Raw genomic sequence first — 21,168 nt, 5'->3', positions numbered from 1 at the left:
TGATGCAAAAGTTCGTGAAAATCGACGTTTCTCAATGTCGGAGTTGTCTACTGGTTTTCCACAGCTTTCTAAGACTCTCCTGTACGAGATAGTGACAGCAAGATTGGGTTACCGTAAGTTCTGTGCACGATGGGTGCCCAAAATTCTTACCGACCACCACAAAACTCAAAGAATGGCCTCTGCATTAGACTTTCTGTCACGTTATGAGGACGAAGGAGAACCATTGTTAAACAGAATCGTGACCGGTGACGAAACCTGGATTAAGTACGTGAACCCTGAGACAAAAGAACAATCAAAGATGTGGGCACATTCAAATTCGCCTACCAAACCAAGAAAAGCCTCGCAAGATTTTTCTGCCAGAAAACTGATGGCAACGGTGTTTTGGGATGCCAAAGGGGTGTTGTTGGTTGAATTCATGGAACGTGGTACGACCATTAATCAAGACGTGTACTGTGAAGCAATAAAAAAGTTACGACGGGCTATACAGAACAAACGCCGTGGTATGCTGACTTCCGGTATCGTTTTTTTGCACGATAACGCCTGTCCTCACTCTGCTCGCAGAACAACGGCCCTTCTTGAGTCCTTCAAGTGGGACTTTATCAACCATCCACCTTACAGCCCAGACCTGGCGCCAAGTGATTATCACCTCTTCATGCATTTGAAGAAATGGCTCGGTTCACAGCGGTTTGATGACGACGAAGAGCTCAAAGATGCGGTCACAGGCTGGCTCCAGGCACAAGCGGGTGATTTTTATGCAGAAGGAATTTCAAAGCTTGTGAAGAGATACGATAAGTGCCTCAATCGCTATGGAGACTATGTAGAAAAATAGTGCAAAGATGTAGTTGTAAGATGTATATATTACAATATTTTTTTTAACTTGGTGTATTTTTTTAAATCAACCGGAGGTTACTTTCTGAACGGCCCTCGTATACGAATTATTGAAAATTTCATTGATGAAGAAGTACGAGGGCGTGCTGAAAAGTAATATTTCGGAATTTGTTATGTGAAAACACTTTCTGCTCATTAAATAAAGAATTTTTGCTACCGTTCTATAATACATCTTTGTTGTTCAATTGTACATGTTTCCAGCCCTCTACCGCTAGAGAGCTCCGAATTGTAGCGTGTAACTTGGCGGTGTGTAATGAATCTATGTCGGTGCGTGAGAAACAGCGTGCTGTAGTTAAGTTACTAATACGAAGAGTTCGTCCACACATGGAACACCCTCAATTTCAGCATGGCAATTCCAGACAACGCACGAGCGCTATGACATCGGCAATAATCCGACGGCTTCGGGTCATTATCTGCGATCATCCTCTATACAGTTCCGACTTGGCTCTATCCGATTTTTATCTGTTTACAGAAGTTAAAGGACGCCTTCGAGGACTTCGCTTGGATAGTAAGCACAGGTGAGGCTGTGACTCCGTCATCAAAGTCAAGCATTCTGCAGTGATAGTATTAACAAACAGATCTCTCGTTGGGAGAAATCTGTTCGTCGCCAGGGTGACTATGTCGAGAAACAAATATGTAGATACGAGGAATAAAGATGTAGCGTATTAATGAAGTTTGTTTCATTTAAAAAGCTTTAAGAGTTTTCACATTACTTTTCAGCAGGTGTAGTGTAACGACGTAAGTTTTTTTATAAATGGTTTTCTTTTGATATATGACCATGTGCAGACTTCGTCACCTACGTCAGTTACAACCCACTTCAAAATTTTTTATATTCTTTTTAAATTGGCTCAGAATGGTTCTTGAACAAAACTGTAAAACATCATTTGAGTCGTATGCACAGAATTACGTCACTCGGGCCAATTGGTTTGCGCAAACTTTTCAATTTTTAGATGTCGTTTGTATCTCCTCAGAAATCATATTGATACACGTTATCTGATTTAATCGATATTAGAACCACACTGAATAAACTTTTGAGATTCAAAGTCGCGATGAACGCTGTCAAAATTTCAATAATTCTTGTCAAATATATTATTAATTCATTCACATAATTCTTCATAAATAAATCCTCGGAACACGTATTTCAACTTTAGTAGCATCCACTTGTTTATTATCTTCCTACATACAGACGTGAACCTGAGCCTTGACAAGATAGGACTGACATTTTCAATAAGATTAAACTTCCTATGACGTCATTGTTGCACAAAACATTACAAATTCTCAATTATTTGATTTTTAGAAGCACGACGCAACAACTCGGTTTCAGGATCTTCTTTTGCTCTTTGGCTGTCGACCCGCGACGTATAGTGGCCAGCAATTTTCTCTCTGGTCCCGGCAGCGAAGATGCTGTCTCCGTTCGTTGCGCCGCCCTCTCCGTACATGAAACATAAAAAATAAATACAAAAACTTTAAATAATTCACAACCATTACAAAATATTACAAAAATACATAAACAAAACTAAATTAAACTTATATTCACCTGCAAACTGGGCTGACACTGGTGGATGGGTGACGCTTCAATTTCGCGTCCCACTACACAGGCCCTGGTAAAATTAAAAGCAGTAGTTAGTGCACTTAGTTATTTCAGTAAGTTCCTGAATTCAAAATACAAGTGATGAGACGGGTTCAATAAAACTACATTTTGAGCACAGAGGATGCCGCAGCTCAAATTACAGGAATGCTTAATTGACCACAATAAGACCTATTACATCAATCAAGTGAGTCAAATGAGGACCACGTCACTTAAGATCTTTGAAGGAAGCAGTAGAGTATCTGTTCTTTTGTAAATTTGTATTACGTAATTTTTTTATGACATGTTCTTCATTCTTGTGATTCTATACATGTCATGGACCTATAAAACGAAAAGTCTTTCTGTCTACATCTCTACAGTTAGTTAGAGATGGTACTTTTCAGTACACAATAGCATCAACATCAGTCTGATGCTCTTGATGATCAGACCTGATTACTTCTACATGTACACTGTTACGTTTTGTTGGAGTATATGCAATATTGCTTTTGTTTGTGGTCGACATTCGCATATAGTCAAACTTACTGGCTTTGAAGAGTCAGAAGTTCTTCGAAACAATTATAAATTTCAAAAATTACTCCATATGATCAGATTTTCATTATTAGACGTCAGTGTGTCGCAACGGAAACGCCTTTGAGCAGTGTACGCAGACGAAACGTAGCTATTATGTTTGAAAAATGGTGCATGTGAAAAAGCTGTGTTGCTACGGTCGTAGGTTCGAATCCTGCCTCGGGCATGGATGTGTGTGATGTCCTTAGGTTAGTTAGGTTTAAGTACTTCTACGTCTCGGGAACTGATGACCTCCAATAGTGCTTAGAGCCATTCGAACCATTTTTTTTTTTTTTTTTGATTCTGTCAGAGGAGGGACTTCTTTCAGAGCAACACCATTGACCTTAGAATATGCTCTAGGATTCTGAAAGAAATATACGTTTGGGGTAAAAGTATTTCTTTGTATACGCCCTAAAGTTTTAAACGTAAGGCACCAGCGTTTTTTTTTCCAGTTACGTTAGATCGTTCGCTGCATTCTAAAAAGATGGCTCTGAGCACTATGGGACTTAACTACTGTGGTCATCAGTCCCCTAGAACTTAGAACTACTTAAACCTAACTAACCTAAGGACATCACACACATCCATGCCCGAGGCAGGATTCGAACCTGCGACCGTAGCGGTCGCGCGGTTCCAGACTGTAGCACCAAGAACCGCTCGGCCACTCCGGCCGGCCACTGCATTCTAGATCTTTGATGTACCTGAACTTGGAAAGGGGCTAATTCGACATCATGTTAGTTTATAGAAAGTAATAGAAATTATGTCGCACTGGCGCCTTGTCAGCTTTGAGCAGTGTAATTAAGTTGTTTGTGAATAGAGAGAGATGAGATGATCGTATGGCATTGTTGGCCGGGAGGCCCCATGAGGGGGAGCTGGGCCGCCGTATTGCAAGTCCTCTTTATTTGACGTCACATCGGTGACTTGCGAGTCAGTGATGACGATAATGATGATGAATGACACACAACACCCGTCCCTTGCCGGAAATCGAACCCGGGCCCCCTGCGTGGTAGGCGGTAACGCTACCGCCACGCTACGGAGGCGGACTGTTTGTCAATAATGATTGACTTTATTTCAATATTTCCCATTTGAGAATGCATGTGGGACTCAAAGATGTATGTACTTTTAGGATCGTTATGGTTAATTGCATTTTAAAACACAGAATTTTTCTATTTCTGACCCAGTAAATCAACCTAAGTCTTGCAACTACGGGAAATCGCCATTTTGCTGTGCTCTAATGTGCCACTGAACTAACCGAGACTGGTTTTCATGTGGTACAAAGACGAGAGCGTCGAGATGGACAAAATGTCATTCGCTGGCGCATAATGAATTTAATCACACAATTTCTTTCTGACAGGTTCGGAAAAATTGTAAGAGATCCGCCAGTGCCACGAACATGCAATTCACCGTGTGCTGTAGAAGCGCTTTCCGAGATATAAGCCGGTCCTTCAGCCGACGATGTTTCCCGAACACTGGTTTTGCTCATGTGGGCAGTTTTAGAAAGAGCGTCAGGCCCCGAGGGAGTCGCATTTACATTTAAACTACGATTCTCCGCGATCCCTTTCTACATCGCATAAACGATCTAATTCAATTTGTTTCTGACTTGGCCCTGCGGCTTAGCTTATTCTTTGAAGATGCGGACTTGTTTACACTTGGCTGCCCGCCGGCGATTCGTCGGGCTGCGCGAGGGCTGGACGATAGATGGAAATTGAATTCAGCTAAACGATTACTCGGGGTTTTATCTCTTTGTGCGCCGACTTCCACGGAATTAATCACGACAGACGAGCGAGCTCGCATCCGAGTGGGCGTTCTTTCTGCTGCACTGGCTTTGACACAGAAGAGAGCCGTCCATGCAAAGAGTGTGAAGGTAGAGACACTCCACTCTCGCCATGCGCTGACGCTTGCAAAGTGTGATACTATCTATGCGTTACCTGTTAAACTGTATTCCAAGTTAATGATCTTTCCTTCGTGGTGGACCACATTCATGTAGAATTTTTTGACAGAAATTTCCGCCATTTGACTGTTAATTGTTCATTTGTTATACACAATCATGATTTTAGGTTATAGCCATTCGCAAGTGCACATTGAGAAGTCAACATAAATCTGACCCGTCTGCGACATGTCATCGTTGAAAAAAAACAGATTTTGGTTTTATAGACCAGCTGTCATATTACAGGATGCGAGTACATATCTAAGATACGTAATATGGCTGACATTGTTCACAGTATAGCGTATTTAACAGCCAATGCATTCTCGTGACCCGCATTTGTCACTCTTTTCATCAACTGACAAATATGCACCTGGGAATGGTTATAAATCTGAAAACATGACTGTGTAAAATAAATGAAAAATTAACAGTCAAAGGCGGAAATTTCTTTCAAAAAATATCTTTTGAGTGATTGCTTGCTTGCTTGCTCTTGAAACATAGTTACGAAATTCAGTCTTACATGTAAACAACCATGGTTTGTTTTTTGTGTATACATTAAATATGACACATACACTGTTGTCAGAAATTTAATAAGATTTTATACCAATTGGAGACTAACACTGATGACGATACTAAAAGGAATAAACACAAAGAAAAAGGAAGTAGCAATCAAGTTACACTGAGTGACATAAAATCTTCATGAGTCTGGAAAAGAAATTTTACTGAAACAATAAGGATAAACTTGGAAAACATGCTTTAGTCACAGTGAAGATGATATGTCGAGAAATAAGTAGGAGAGGCATTCTGGTATGTGAATTACATTATAGTGTGGTTCTGCTGAAACTCCCATACTTTTTTGCTATGCAACACTGTCCATGTGATGACAGCCACTGCAGAACACTTCGTTTCCTTATCCAACAACAAACTGTGATAGGTTATATGACACAATCCTGATAACAGAAGTAAAACTGCAAAAATTTAATGGCAAATGAAACTGACTTCTTATTTACAAGGCAGTAAGCAGTAGTGAAGTAAAGAAATTAATTTTTAACTTTTTAGGTAACTGGAAAAAAATATTTCTTGGATTTATACTTTCTAAAAACCCTTGCTTTTGACATAATCAGTAACCTACAAAAAAGGTTTAGGATTTTACTGTACAGCAAGAAACAAGAAATATTTTTGTTTTATATGCCAAACCACTATAAAATCGTACAACAATAATTGTATTAGAGGACACATGAGCTGAATTGGCATGGAATTTGTATCATGCTCATGTAGATCCAAGTTCTTTTTTTTTAACATCTTTTACATTTTACTCACTTGTTTGCTATTGCACAAATGTGCAGAATCAAGTGATCTATGCTGGTATCACTTTCTTGAAAATGATATATTTCTCTCAAAGCTGTCTTCTTTATTCTTACAAAATAGCTAGCCTAGTTGGTATTTTTCCCAACAATATGATTTTGAGGTTAAAATTTCATGCTGAAAAACACTGGGGAAATGGGCAAGGTAAGCAGTTTCAAGAGTGTGAAAGGTTGTTTCATTGGAAAACATATGTAATAATTAGATTGGAATCCATATCGTCCCATTACATGCAGCGATCACTGAATGTAGACAATAGAGAAAAAAAAACAGTTATCGATCGCGAAACCAGTCGTTATATTACAACAGATCTATATTTTAGGTATTACATAGTCATCTTCAGTGTTAAAAATTACAAAACAGGAGAATCAGGAACAAATGTAGGATAGTGAGCAACGAAACTTAAAGGCAAACATAAGCACCGCACTGTGGAATATTGGTTGATGTAGAACGTACAGGAGTGTAACAGGAACTAAAGTCGTTACTTACATCACTAAATAGAAAGAAAATGTGATGTCAGAGATGTGTGGCACCTCCTATTGAAGGGTAGGTGAATAGTTAAATAATAGTGAAGTTATGGCGTTAACATGTTTTTAAAATCTGTATGATTATGACCAGGGAGGGCATACCATGTTTTATTGTACTATTTTATTGCTTTTATTTTACGTATTTGCTCATTTTTTATGTTCCACTGGCTAGCTTCACACCTCTCGATATTGTAATGTTTATACTGTAAGCTCACAGATGGTGATAATGTATTTTTACGATCTCTATGATGTTAATTTATGTCCAGGGAGGGCACAACGTATTTTATTGTGCTATTTTCATTCCTCTACATTTTAATTATTTTGGTACATTATTTTAATATTGTTCTTTTGGAGTGTATCGAATTGTAAACAGATGTTCTTCCATTAGTTTGTAATGCAAAATACATTACATGCTATCCTGTATTAATTGTTATTGTGCATGATATACTTGTGGCTGCACATATGTGATTTGTTTCCCATAGTTTAACCATTATTTGTTGTTTTATTGTTCAGCAAATTAAAAAAATTAAAAGTTATATAACTTCACTATTATTTAATTATTCACTTGTGTCTCAATAGAGGGCACCACACATCTCTGACATAAAATTTTCTTTCTGTTCAACGATGTAAGTAATAGTTTCCATTCGTATTAGACTCCTGTGTGGCCGAGCGGTTCTAGGCGCTACAATCTGGAACCGCGCGACTGCTACGGTCGCAGGTTCGAATCCTGCCTCGGGCATGGATGAGTGTGATGTCCTTAGGTTAGTTAGGTTTAAGTAGTTCTAAGTTCTAGGAGACTGATGACCTCAGAAGTTAAGTCCCATAGTGCTCAGAGCCATTTGAACCATTTTTTCTAGACTCCTGTATGTTCTTCACCGACCAATATTGTTTACTGTGTGACACTTCTGACTAACGTCACCTGTTGTTATGGAATGTAACTCTGTGGTGCTCATGTTTATACTTACGTTTTGTTGTGTGAGTGTGTGCCAGTGTAAAACCAAGTGTAGCTACATGCTGTGTTTATTTGTAGCTTAATAATGCACATTATGAGAAGCAATCTGATGTGAATACACAAGGCAGGGCACTCATCAGCACTGCATCTAGCTACACTTGGCCCGCAAGATAATGTTTCTGTAACACCTCCATCTGAAGATGAGCCTGCAGTGGCTCGAAAACATGTTCATGGTTGAATAAATCGCAAAAAAAGCGACTGGTAGCATATTTATTACCAGATAAACGCCAATATTGATTGAGGTCATTAACAACTTAATATCGAAAATCTACTAAAAGTATTTCAATTGGCACTGTTATCAAAACCAAAACTGTATACTGACACAATATAAATTAAACTGCTGTAGCTAGGCAATAATTCCTATTTGCCGGATCACTTCCTCAAAGTTAAACCCCAATATCACACGTGAATTACGTGGCTGACATGGGTACGAGGGAATGCAAATAATTACTCCAATGTAATGTAGACCTGATGTGAAAGTACGCTTCGACATTAAACGCCTGAGGAATGCGTCATTTACCTTTCGCAGAATGCAGCGATAAACTCGGAGGCGGTCGGCTGTTACGTGAGTCGCCTCTCGTACCTGTTGACCTGACAAAACTATGCTTGTCGCTGACTGAGTTTAACACTCTAAAACTTACGGATGTTTTCGTGAATCGGAAAACTGTGTACGTCCCTGGCTAAGACAAATGGTTTTGTACATTCGTCAAGGTTGGACACTCCGGGGTGATGATGGCATTGAAACAGAGGATGACACGTGTAAAGCTGAAATACTAAACACATTTTTCCAAAGCTGTTTCACAGAGGAAGACCGCACTGCGGTTCCTTCTCTAAATCCTCGCACAAACGAAAAAATGGCTGACATCGAAATAAGTGTCCAAGGAATAGAAAAGCAACTGGAATCACTCAACAGAGGAAAGTCCACTGGACCTGACGGGATACCAATTCAATTCTACACAGAGTACGCGAAACAACTTGCCCCCCTTCTAACAGTCGTGTACCGCAAGTCTCTCGAGGAACGGAAGGTTCCAAATGATTGGAAAAGAGCACAGGTAGTTCCAGTTTTCAAGAAGGGTCGTCGAGCAGATGCGCAAAACTATAGACCTATATCTCTGACGTAGATCTGTTGTAGAATTTTAGAACATGTTTTTTGCTCGAGTATCATGTCGTTTTTGGAAACCCAGAATCTACTCTGTAGGAATCAACATGGATTCCGGAAACAGCGATCGTGTGAGACCCAACTCGCTTTATTTGTTCATGAGACCCAGAAAATATTAGATACAGGCTCCCAGGTAGACGCTATTTTCCTTGACTTCGGGAAGGCGTTCGATACAGTTCCGCACTGTCGCCTGATAAACAAAGTAAGAGCCTATGGAATATCAGACCAGCTGTGTGGCTGGATTGAAGAGTTTTTAGCAAACAGAACACAGCATGTTGTTATCAATGGAGAGACGTCTACAGACGTTAAAGTAACCTCTGGCGTGCCACAGGGGAGTGTATGGGACCATTGCTTTTCACAATATATATAAATGACCTAGTAGATAGTGTCTGAAGTTCCATGAGGCTTTTCGCGGATGATGCTGTAGTACAGAGAGAAGTTGCAGCATTAGAAAATTGTAGCGAAATGCAGGAAGATCTGCAGCGAATAGGCACTTCGTGCAGGGAGTGGCAACTGACCCTTAACATAGACAAATGTAATGTATTGCGAATACATAGAAAGAAGGATACTTTATTGTATGATTATATGATAGCGGAACAAACACTGGTAGCAGTTACTTCCGTAAAATATCTGGGAGTATGCGTGCGGAACGATTTGAAGTGGAATGATCATATAAAATTAATTGTTGGTAAGGCGGGTACCAGGTTGAGATTCATTGGGAGAGTCCTTAGAAAATGTAGTCCATCAACAAAGGAGGTGGCTTACAAAACACTCGTTCGACCTATACTTGAGTATTGCTCATCAGTGTGGGATCCGTACCAGATCGGGTTGACGGAGGAGATAGAGAAGATCCAAAGAAGAGCGGCGCGTTTCGTCACAGGGTTATTTGGTAACCGTGATAGCGTTACGGAGATGTTTAGCAAACTCAAGTGGCAGACTCTGCAAGAGAGGCGCTCTACATCGCGGTGTAGCTTGCTCGCCAGGTTTCGAGAGGGTGCGTTTCTGGATGAGGTATCGAATATATTGCTTCCCCCTACTTATACCTCCCGAGGAGATCACGAAAGTAAAATTAGAGAGATTCGAGCGCGCACGGAGGCTTTCAGACAGTCGTTCTTCCCGCGAACCATACGCGACTGGAACAGAAAAGGGAGTTAATGACAGTGGCACGTAAAGTGCCCTCCGCCACACACCGTTGGGTGGCTTGCGGAGTATAAATGTAGATGTAGATGTTCACAATTTTGCCCGCAAAAATTCTCACAAGAACGTCAGCAGCTCTTCTCGTGTTCTTCACTACGGAGATGTACTAGGAATCCAGCACAAATTCCGCTGGCACAGAGCTTCGTGAATCAACAAAGTGTTCACAGAAAAATACCTCTGTCGGCGTCACAAGAGAACGTGAAGTGCTCCGTGGAACACACGACACCTCCAGAGAGAGAGTGCTCTCAATTATTCCTACGTAATTGACTATATTGTCGCTCACTGCACTGCAGCTTCGCTTCTTTCCACGACTGGTATCGGCCAATGGACGTGCTTGTTACTGACCGTCATCACTTACTCGATCAATGAGGATCTCTGAAACGAGGCCAGATGCTCAGCATGTGAAGCACATGCACTGCCCACGGTAGTATAACGTGATTTTACTCTTTACTGAAGGCCCATGAGGCTGCAGTTCGTGCTTTAGTCTCGCAAAACTCCAAGGGCTCCGTCCACTGTCCATTTATTGGCCTCCATGCTGTGTGAGTCGCTCTGTTATGGCTCGCTGAGTGTATTTCCCTGTCCACTACTGCGTTGTCAACCGGCAAAACCTCTTTCACTTCAATTCCACTACATTACCAAAATATTACGTATTTATCTGCATACAAAAGATGCAGGAACTGTTATTACTGCGTACATGCAAGCCACATATGTTCTTATTATACTTCTTACTAAGCAAATTGACTTATTGCGTTCAAAGTATGGCTTGTGACACCTCAAACGAATCGGCTTAACGAGTAGAATCAACCTAACGAGAAAATTAATACGTTAGGTGGTAAATATTACCCTTCCACATTATAGGTGGACGATAATTGGTGCCCAGATACTTTTGGTCAGATAATGTATAATTAGAAATATTATATTAGACCTTCACCAACATTTCTTCTATGAATTTATTGAATCCCCCATCACTCTGAAACGTTGTATGAAATGAAGTTAAATGGGAGTTCAGCACTATGTCGAAACAACATGCTAATATTTTGAAAAAGGTCCTACTTATAATTGTTTTCAAATGGTTCAAATGGCTCTGAGCACTATGGGACTCAACTGCTGTGGTCATAAGTCCCCTAGAACTTAGAACTACTTAAACCTAACTAACCTAAGGACATCACACACATCCATGCCCGAGGCAGGATTCGAACCTGCGACCGTAGCGGTCGTGCGGTTCCAGACTGTAGCGCCTTTAACCGCTCGGCCACTCCGGCCGGCTATAATTGTTTTCCTCTGGCCTGTTATACAGTGATAACAGTGTTATACAGTGATCTGTAATACTATTACAGATACAGAAAGTAACTCTAATACTATTAGAATGTACCAACATCTCCATGTTATATGGGTGTGGATACAATGACAGAAATAGGGAGGATGAAACCCAGAGCTGGTACATAACGTACTCCTATGAAAAAAATGTTAAGGGAACCTCCAGTCCTTACCTAACCATCTGATGATCTGAACACTCTCCCCCGTGTCTCCTCGTCCTCTGTCAACATAAGGTAATGTGGGATGTGGAACCAAGTCTTTGGGCGCATTATTACACTGAAGAGCCAAAGAAACTAGTATAGGCATGCGTGTTCCAATATAGAGATATGTAAACAGACAGAAAACGGCTCTGCGGTCGGCAACGACTATGTAAGGCAACAGTGTCTGACGCAGTTGTTAGAGCGGTTAATGCTGCTACAATGGCAGATTATCAAGATTTAAGTGAGTTTGAACGTTGTGTTACAGTAGGCGCATGACCAATGGGACACAGCATCTCCGATGCCGCGATAAAGTGGGGATTTTCCCCCACGACGATTTCACTAGTGTACCGTGAATATCAGGAATCCGGTAAGACATGATATCTCCGACATCGCTGTGGCCGGAAAAAAATCCTGCAAGGACGGTACCAACGACGATTGAAGAGAATCGTTCAACGCGATAGAAGCGCAACCCTTCCGAAAATTGCTGCAGATTTCGTTGCTGGGCCATCAATAAGTGTCAGCGTGCAAACCATTCAACGAAACATCATCGATATGGGCTTTCGGAGCCGAAGGCCAACTCGTGTACACTTAACATCTGCACGATACAAAGCATTACGCCTCACCTGGGCCCGTCAACACCGACGCTGAAGTGTTGATGACTGGAAATATGTTTCCTGGTCGGACGAGTGTCGTTTCAAATTGTATCGAGCGGATGGATGTGTACGGGTGTGGAGACAGCATCGTGAATCCATGGACCCAACATGTCAGCAGGGAACTGTTCAAGCTGGTGGAGGCTCTGTAATGGTGTGGCGCGTGAGCAGTTGGAGTTATATGGGGCCCCTGATGCGTCTAGATACGACTCTGACAGGTGATACGTACGAAAGCATCCAGTCTGATCATATGCATCCATTCATGTCCATTCCGACGGACATGGGCAATTCCAGCAGGACAATGCGACACCCCACACGTACAGAATTGCTAGAGAGTGGCTCCACGAATACTCTTCTGAGTTTAAACACTTCCGCTGGCCACCAAACTCCCCAGCCATGACCATTATCGAGTATCTCTGGAATGCGTTGCGACGTGCTGTTTAGAAGAGATCTCCAACCCTCGTACTCTTACGGATTTATGGACAGCCCTGCAGCTTTCATTGTGTCATTTCGCTCTTACACTACTTCAGGCGTTAATCGAGTCCATGCAACTTCGTGTTGCGCACTGGAGTAACTGGGTGCAAATCAAACTTATTTAAATGGGGTTACAGTGATAGGTGTGAATGCGGAGCAATACAGGACTTGGACCACCTACTGATCTGCCCAGATATGTCTATAACATGCACTAAAGATGACATTTTGAAAGTCAATGACAAAGCAATCTACGTTGCTAATTACTGGGAAGGGAAGATATAATTGGTGCATCAGGATACGGAAGAAGAAGAAGAAGTTCAAAAAATGGTTCAAATGGCTCTGCGCACTATGGGACTCAACATCTTAGGTCATAAGTCCCCTAGAACTTAGAATTACTTAAACCTAACTAACCTAAGGACATCACACACACCCATGCCCGAGGCAGGATTCGAACCTGCGACCGTAGCAGTCCCGCGGTTCCGGACTGCAGCGCCAGAACCGCACGGCCACCGCGGTTTCTTTGGCTCTTCAGTGTATGTTGGTGTCACCAGTGGGAGACCTGGATGGTGAGGTGTTCCAGTAAGAATACCAGAAGTAATTATTAACTGCAACTTCCAGTTTAACTGGACGACCCACATTATCTCTACACAATTTGATAATTGAAACATTCCTATTTATTTTTTCCTTGTGAACAATAAGTTGATGGTTCGTATGAAACCCACAGTTTTTTACTGAGAATACTTCTATTGTTCACATTATGACGTTGCCATACTTTGACCTGAGCACAGACGTTCGTAGGTTAGGTAGAGTTTAAAGAGAAATTCGAAAAATGTCGTATCTCACATACAAAGCAATGTCACAGATTAAAGTCACGGGAACCAGTCTGTTGCATTAGCAGTCCTCAGGTAAAAAAAATATGTAGTTGAAGCCTAACCACTAAAAATTGCACTAGACTTCCTCATTATGGCGTGTAGCAGATAATGTTTAACTTACAATTTAAACACTTCTATCGAAGGTTATGAAAGAGTTCTCGCCACAAACACACACACACACACACACACACACACACACACACACACACAAAACACTGTGTAGATAATACCTCCTCCATACTCAGTGGGACTGTTCAAATAGAAACCAGTTTTGAGCAGATACCACTAAAAGGAAAAATCTTTGACAATATCGAAAAATTACAAGTCATTGTGTTGTTTATACTTGTGACATACTATCTGCTTGTGAAAAAAATCTTCAGTTTTCCATCGCTACTACAACTACGTTGTACTTTCGGTAACGCATGCATGCTATTGAACACTTAGAAAAATCTATTTCTCGATTATTATTAATCAGTCTTACAGTTAGTTTAACGTTTCTTTATACCCACTACTGATTTTTTAGTCTGTAGTAGTTTAATGTTTCCTTATATCCTGTACTGCTTAGTCTGTGTCTTTGAAGATCGGTATAGTATATTCCAAACTTTGCCACTACCTCCAGATTTCTCCATCTCGAAGTCTTAGCATGGGTTTTGTGAAAATTTCCCTTCCAATAAGGACACTCCACACAATTCTTCCTTTGTCTACCTCTTCAGCACCCAAATCTCCCTGTAGAACCCTTCTACGGCATCAGGGAAGTATCTTCTTTTCCTTCCGCAGTGTTACATATTCACATAAATATTCAATATTAATACTGCGCCCTACATATAATTTTTAGGAACATCTTGCTTAATTTAAGGACGATGTTCGATGTTCATAAATATCTTTAGTATACGAATGTTATTTTTCGGTTATGCTAGTCTGCCGATAATTTATTTCTTACTTCAGGAATCTTTTTCTCGGATTTACCTCAGATACTTTAGTTCATCTTTTGCTATTGCACAATTTACTTCTCTCCTTAATGATGCTCGCCATATCTGAACTTGGTGAGATGACCGTTACTGTAGGTGTTCTTCTCTAGGCTGTTCGATAGTTCGCATCTCTCTCTAGACCATTCGAGTGAGTGATCTCACGGAGATACTTAAAATTAAGAACCGCGCCAACTGCACCTATTAACGAGGGCGAAATTTCGGTAGTTATACCAAATTTTGACGCGGTCACACACCCAGAAGAATTTAACTGAAGTGGACTCCGTCGGGTCCGTAGGCGACTGCAAGTGGGTAGGGGGGATGGCGAGAAATGGCTGGGGGAGGCACTTCCCTCCTCTGGAATCTGAGGGTACAGATTTTAATTGTTAACATAATTCCCAAGTGCTTCTAGGAATAACAGTGCAATTCCACTAAACGGTAGATTCAACATTGATGAGCGGAACGAGCAATACGGTGGCTTCAGTAATCACTTCATAAATTAGCTTTTCATATCTTTTAGGGGATCCACGAGAAGTTGAGCAGTTTCCTTGCTGCGACGACACTTTCAACGCTTTCTTACTGTTAAGACTGTTGAGAACCTTCACGCAACTGTGCCGAAATAGTGTCCCCTAAGCTTTCCTCTGTCAAGTCCTCCGCAGGAAACGACCGGTTGAATAACTGTGTAGTGTCGGCAGATTAGCCAACACAACGCACACTAATTGAGAGAGGAGGCCGAAATGCACGCGTCAACTCACGCAGGCTGGCGTTAGGTCTGAAACAGGATACGTAATGAATGCTATAAAGAAAAGTACGTAGCTGCTGGAATACTTAACTTTAATCCATCATTTGTATACAGCGTTCTTGATGATACAAGTGAGACTCTCTCTAGAAATGGTTAATGGCGCCTTGCTAGGTCGTAGCCATGGACTTAGCTGAAGGCTATTCTAACTATCTCTCGGCAAATGAGAGAAAGGCTTCGTCAGTGTAGTCGCTAGCAAAGTCGTCGTACAACTGGGACGAGTCCTAGTACGTCTCTCTAGACCTGCCGTGTGGTGGCGCTCGGTCTGCAATTACTGACAGTGGCGACACGCGGGTCCGTCGTGTACTAGCGGACCGCGGCCGATTTAAAAGCTACCACCTAGCAAGTGTGGTGTCTGGCGGTGACACCACAAACTGTATTCTGTCTGTTCTGTGACTTGGATGCCGCCTCGTGGCAGTGAGCTGACTCACGAGTGGCTCCTTGTCCGCAGCTGTCTAGCAAAACATCACATACCCATCGTGCCCCATCCGCCATATTCTCTGGACCTAGCCCCAGCAAACTTGTTCCCATTTCTTAAACTTGAAAGGACGTCGTTTCCAAACCAGAGGAGGTTCAGGACAATGCGACAAGTGAACTGCGCGCTATCGCAGAAAATCAGTTATTTTCAGGAGGCTTTCCAGAAGTGGAAGTAACGATGAGAACATTGGATTGCAGGTAGAGGTGACTATTTTGTGAGGGCATTACTCCAGATATTATACGATAAGCAATAAAGGTGTTTAACAGCAAAAGCTCGGTTTCTTTTTGAACAACTCTCGTGTGAATAGCAATATAATTTATGAATATTTTGTAGCTCTGTTTCCTAACTCGATGGATACTCTTGGTTTAGTGATACGAGAACGTAATTTCAAAACATTGGCTCAAACAGTGGTGGCATCCGGAATCGTATGTAAAATAGAGAATGATGTACTGTGCGTAGAGTTGCGCTGTAGCAAAATTACGGTTCGGTAGTTTTGCTACACCACATGAATGACGTTGTAAATGATAGGAGTACCGATAGTGTTGGTAGTATTGGTAGGTAAAGAAATAGAAATGAAAATGTAAGAGAGAAAATGGGAGCCAACGACTATGTTTTTTTGTTTTTGTTTGGTAGGTTGTTTGTTTTGCACATAATTAGAGCTGCACGTCATTCAGTGTTAGTCCATTGTGTATTTCATATCCTTATAGAATATGAATTGCCTTTTATAAGTAATAAAATTTGTTGATCACTTAACTTCTGCGCTTTTGTATAACCAAATCAATTACTTTTGATGCCAGTACAATTTACATGTACAGACATATATTATTGGTGTTTTTCCCTTAAAGTGCGCAGTTGCACTAAACTACATGGCCAATTCTTTTTGCTGCCTTCCTTGCTACCCAAACTTCCCTCATTCGCTCACTGTGTTTCTGTTTCCGGTCGTCTGTCCATGCTTCTTTTCGGCTTCGTGTCTTCGGCTTCGTCTCGATTGCCTTTTTGGTTGCCCACATTTCTTTCATCTTCTGGCTGTGATCTTGCTTGCGTCCTTCGGTTGATTTTACGCCTGTTCGTCTGTCACAGTGTATCTCATGCAGCCGGCCGGAGTGACCGTGCGGTTCTAGGCGCTACAGTCTGGAGCCGAGCGACCGCTACGGTCGCAGGTTCGAATCCTGCCTCGGGCATGGATGTGTGTGATGTCCTTAGGTTAGTTAGGTTTAATTAGTTCTAAGTTCTAGGGGACTGATGACCTCAGAAGTTCAGTCGCATAGAGCTCAGAGCCATTTGAAGCATTTTTTTTATCTCATGTAGTTTACTTTACTTAAAGATGTTTCTGGTGTGATGCTGAGTTGGTTCAGACCGTTTTTTACCTCTGCCACCCATTTGTTGTTTCTAGTGGTTACCCCGTCAAAGATCTGTGCGGTCAGTCTGTGTGATGGCATTCGGCATAGGTGTCCATAGAATTGTAGTCTGCGTTTTCTAAACTTTTCTTCGATTGTCTCTGTACGTTTGTGTAGTTCCTCAATGGGTTTCTTGGTCCATCTTGCACTGTTGTTAGTTGCACCAAATATTTTCCTAAGTACACTACTGACCATTAAAATTGCCACACCAAGAAGAAATGGAGATGATAACGGGTATTAATTGGATAAATATATTATACTAGAACTGACATGTAATTACATTTTCACGGAATTTGGGTGCATAGATCCTGTGAAATCAGTACCCAGAACAAGCACCTCTGGCCGTAATAACGGCCTTGATACGCCTGGGCATTGAGTCAAACAGAGCTTGGATGGCGTGTACAGGTACAGCTGCCCATGCAGCTTCAACACGATACCACAGTTCATCAAGAGTAGTGACTGGCGTATTGTGACGAGCCAGTTGCTCGGCCACCATTGACCAGCAAATTCTAATTGGTGAGAGATCTGGAGAATGTGCTGGCCAGGGCAGCAGTCGAACATTTTCTGTATCCAGAAAGACCCGCACAGGACCTGCAACATGCGGTCGTGCATTGTTGTTGTTGTCGTGGTCTTCAGTCCTGAGACTGGTTTGATGCAGCTCTCCATGCTACTCTATCCTGTGCAAGCTTCTTCATCTCCCAGTACCTACTGCAGCCTACATCCTTCTGAATCTGCTTAGTGTATTCATCTCTTGGTCTCCCTCTACGATTTTTACCCTCCACGCTGTCCTTCAATACTAAATTGGTGATCTGGTGATCCCTTGATGCCTCAGAACATGTCCTACCAACCGATCCCTTCTTCTGGTCAAGTTGTGCCACAAACGTCTCTTCTCCCCAATCCCATTCAATACTTCCTCATTAGTTATGTGATCTACCCATCTAATCTTCAGCATTCTTCAGTAGCACCACATTTCGAAAGCTTCTATTCTCTTCTTGTCCAAACTATTTATCGTCCATGTTTCACTTCCATACATGGCTACACTCCATACAAATACTTTCAGAAATGACTTTCTGACACTTAAATCTATACTCGATGTTAACAAATTTCTCTTCTTCAGAAACGCTTTCCTTGCCATTGCCAGTCTACATTTTATATCCTCTCCACTTCGACCATCATCAGTTATTTTGCTCCCCAAATAGCAAAACTCCTTTACTACTTTAAGTGTCTCATTTCCTAATCTAATTCCCTCAGCATCACCCGTCTTAATTCGACTACATTCCATTATCCTTGTTTTGCTTTTGTTGGTGTTCATCTTATATCCTCCTTTCAAGACGCTATCCATTCCATTCAACTGCTCTTCCAAGTCCTTTGCTGTCTCTAACAGAATTACAATGTCATCGGTGAACCTCAAAGTTTTTATTTCTTCTGCATGGATTTTAATACCTACTCCGAATGTTTCTTTTGTTTCCTTTACTGCTTGCTGAATATACAGATTGAATAACATCGGGGAGAGGCTACAACCCCGTCTTACTCCCTTCCCAACAACTGCTTCCCTTTCATGTCCCTCGACTCTTATAACTGCCATCTGGTTTCTGTACAAATTATGAATAGCCTTTCGCTCCTTGTATTTTACCTCTGCCACCTTTAGAGTTTGAAAGAGAGTAATCCAGTCAACATTGTCAAAAGCTTTCTCTAAGTCTACAAATGCTAGAAACGTAGGTTTGCCTTTCCTTAATCTATTTTCTAAGATAAGTCGTAAGGTCAGTATTGCCTCACGTGTTCCAGTATTTCTACGGAATCCAAACTGATCTTCCCCGAGGTCGGCTTCTACTAGTTTTTCTATTCGTCTGTAAAGAATTCGTGTTAGTATTTTGCAGCTGTGGCTTATTAAACTGATTGTTCGGTAATTTTCACATCTGTCAACACCTGCTTTCTTTGGGATTGGAATTATTATATTCTTCTTGATTATCCTGCTGAAATGTAGGGTTTCGCAGGGATCGAATGAAGGGTAGAGCCACGGGTCGTAACACATCTGAAATGTAACGTCCACTGTTCAAAGTGCCGCCAATGCGAACAAGAAGTGACCGAGACGTGTTACCAATGGCACCCCATACCATCACGCCGGGTGATACGCCAGTATGGCGATGACGAATACACGCTTCCAATGTGCGTTCACCGCGATGTCGCCAAACACGGATGCGACCATCATGATGCTGTAAACAGAACCTGGATTAATCCGAAAAAAATGACGTTTTGCCATTCGTGCACTCATATTCGTCGTTGATTACACCATCGCAGGAGCTCCTGTCTGTGTTGCAGCGTCAAGGGTAACCGCAACCATGGTCTCCAAGCTGATAGTCCGTGCTGCTGCAAACGTCGTCGAAATGTTCGTGCAGATGGTCGTTGTCTTGCAAACGTCCGCATCTGTTGACTCAGGGATCGAGACGTGGCTGCACGATCCGTTACAGCCATTCGGATAAGATGCCTGTCATCTCGACTGCTAGTGATACGAGGCCTTTGGGATCCAGCACGGCGTTCCGTATTACCCTCCTGAACGCACCGATTCCATATTCTGCTAACAGTCATTGGATCTCGACCAACGCGAGCAGCAATGCCGCGATACGATAAACCGCAATCGCGATAGACTACAATGCGACCTTTATGAAAGTTGGAAACGTGATGGTACGCATTTCTCCTCCTTACACGAGGCATCACAACAATGCTTCACCAGGCAACGCCGGTCAACTGCTGTTTGTGTATGAGAAATCGGTTGGAAACTTTCATGTCAGGACGGTGTAGGTGACGCCACCGGCGCCAACCTTGTGTGAATGCTCTGAAAAGCTAATCATTTACATATCACAGCGTCTCCTTCCTGTCGGTTAAATTTCGTGTCTGTAGCACGTCATCTTCGTGGTGTAGCAGTTTCTATTGGCCGGTAGTGTATTTTCCGTTCTACTTTTTCTAGTTGTCTGATACGTGTATGCCCTAGGATTAGTGTGGTCACCGCTGCATACAATGCCTCGGGGGAGCACCACCGTGTCGTATTGGCGTAATGTGGCTTTTTGTGAGATAGACTTCTTGTTGTAATGATTCCACACTACTTTTATGCCTTGTCCAGTTTAGTTTTTCTTTGTTCGTTTGAGTCTCTGTTATGTCCGCTCATTTGTAGTGCCGTAGACTACGCTTTTTCATGTCAGTCTACGGTAGTCTATGGTAGTTATACAATTCTTAACTCTGCATATAGAAATGAAATATGGTTACTGATGTGTTGGCAGAAGAGCCAACACCGTATAGCTAGAGGAGGCCGAAATGCACGCGTTTAAGCTCACGCAGACTGGCGTGAGGTCTGGAACAGTTATGGGAATTTATAATAGCAAATAAAGTACGTAGTTGATGTAATACTTAACTTTAATCCACAGTTGGTGAACATCGCTCTTGTTGATACATTATATAATCTCAATATAAACTGGTAATGGCGCCTTGCTAGGTCGTAGCAATTGACGTAGCTGAAGGCTATGCTAACTATCGTCTCGGCAAATGAGAGCGTATTTGTCAGTGTAGCTTCGCTAGCAAAGTCGGCTGTACAACTGGGACGAGTGCTAGGACGTCTCACTAGACCCGCCGTGTGGCGGCGCTCGGTCTGCAATCACTGACTGTGGCGACACGCGGGTCCGACGTATACTAGCGGACCGCGGCCGATTTAAAAGCTACCAACCACCTAGCAAGTGTGGTGTCTGGCGGTGACACCACACTTAACTTGTAGATACCAAAGTAATTTATCTTGAAAAACATATTGAGTAGCTAACTATTACTCGT

This window comes from Schistocerca cancellata, chromosome 2 (genome assembly GCF_023864275.1).
Source record: "Schistocerca cancellata isolate TAMUIC-IGC-003103 chromosome 2, iqSchCanc2.1, whole genome shotgun sequence".
NCBI lineage: Eukaryota > Metazoa > Arthropoda > Insecta > Orthoptera > Acrididae > Schistocerca > Schistocerca cancellata.
The sequence above is the reverse complement of the archived record's forward strand: the minus strand, read 5'-3'. Positions refer to the sequence as shown.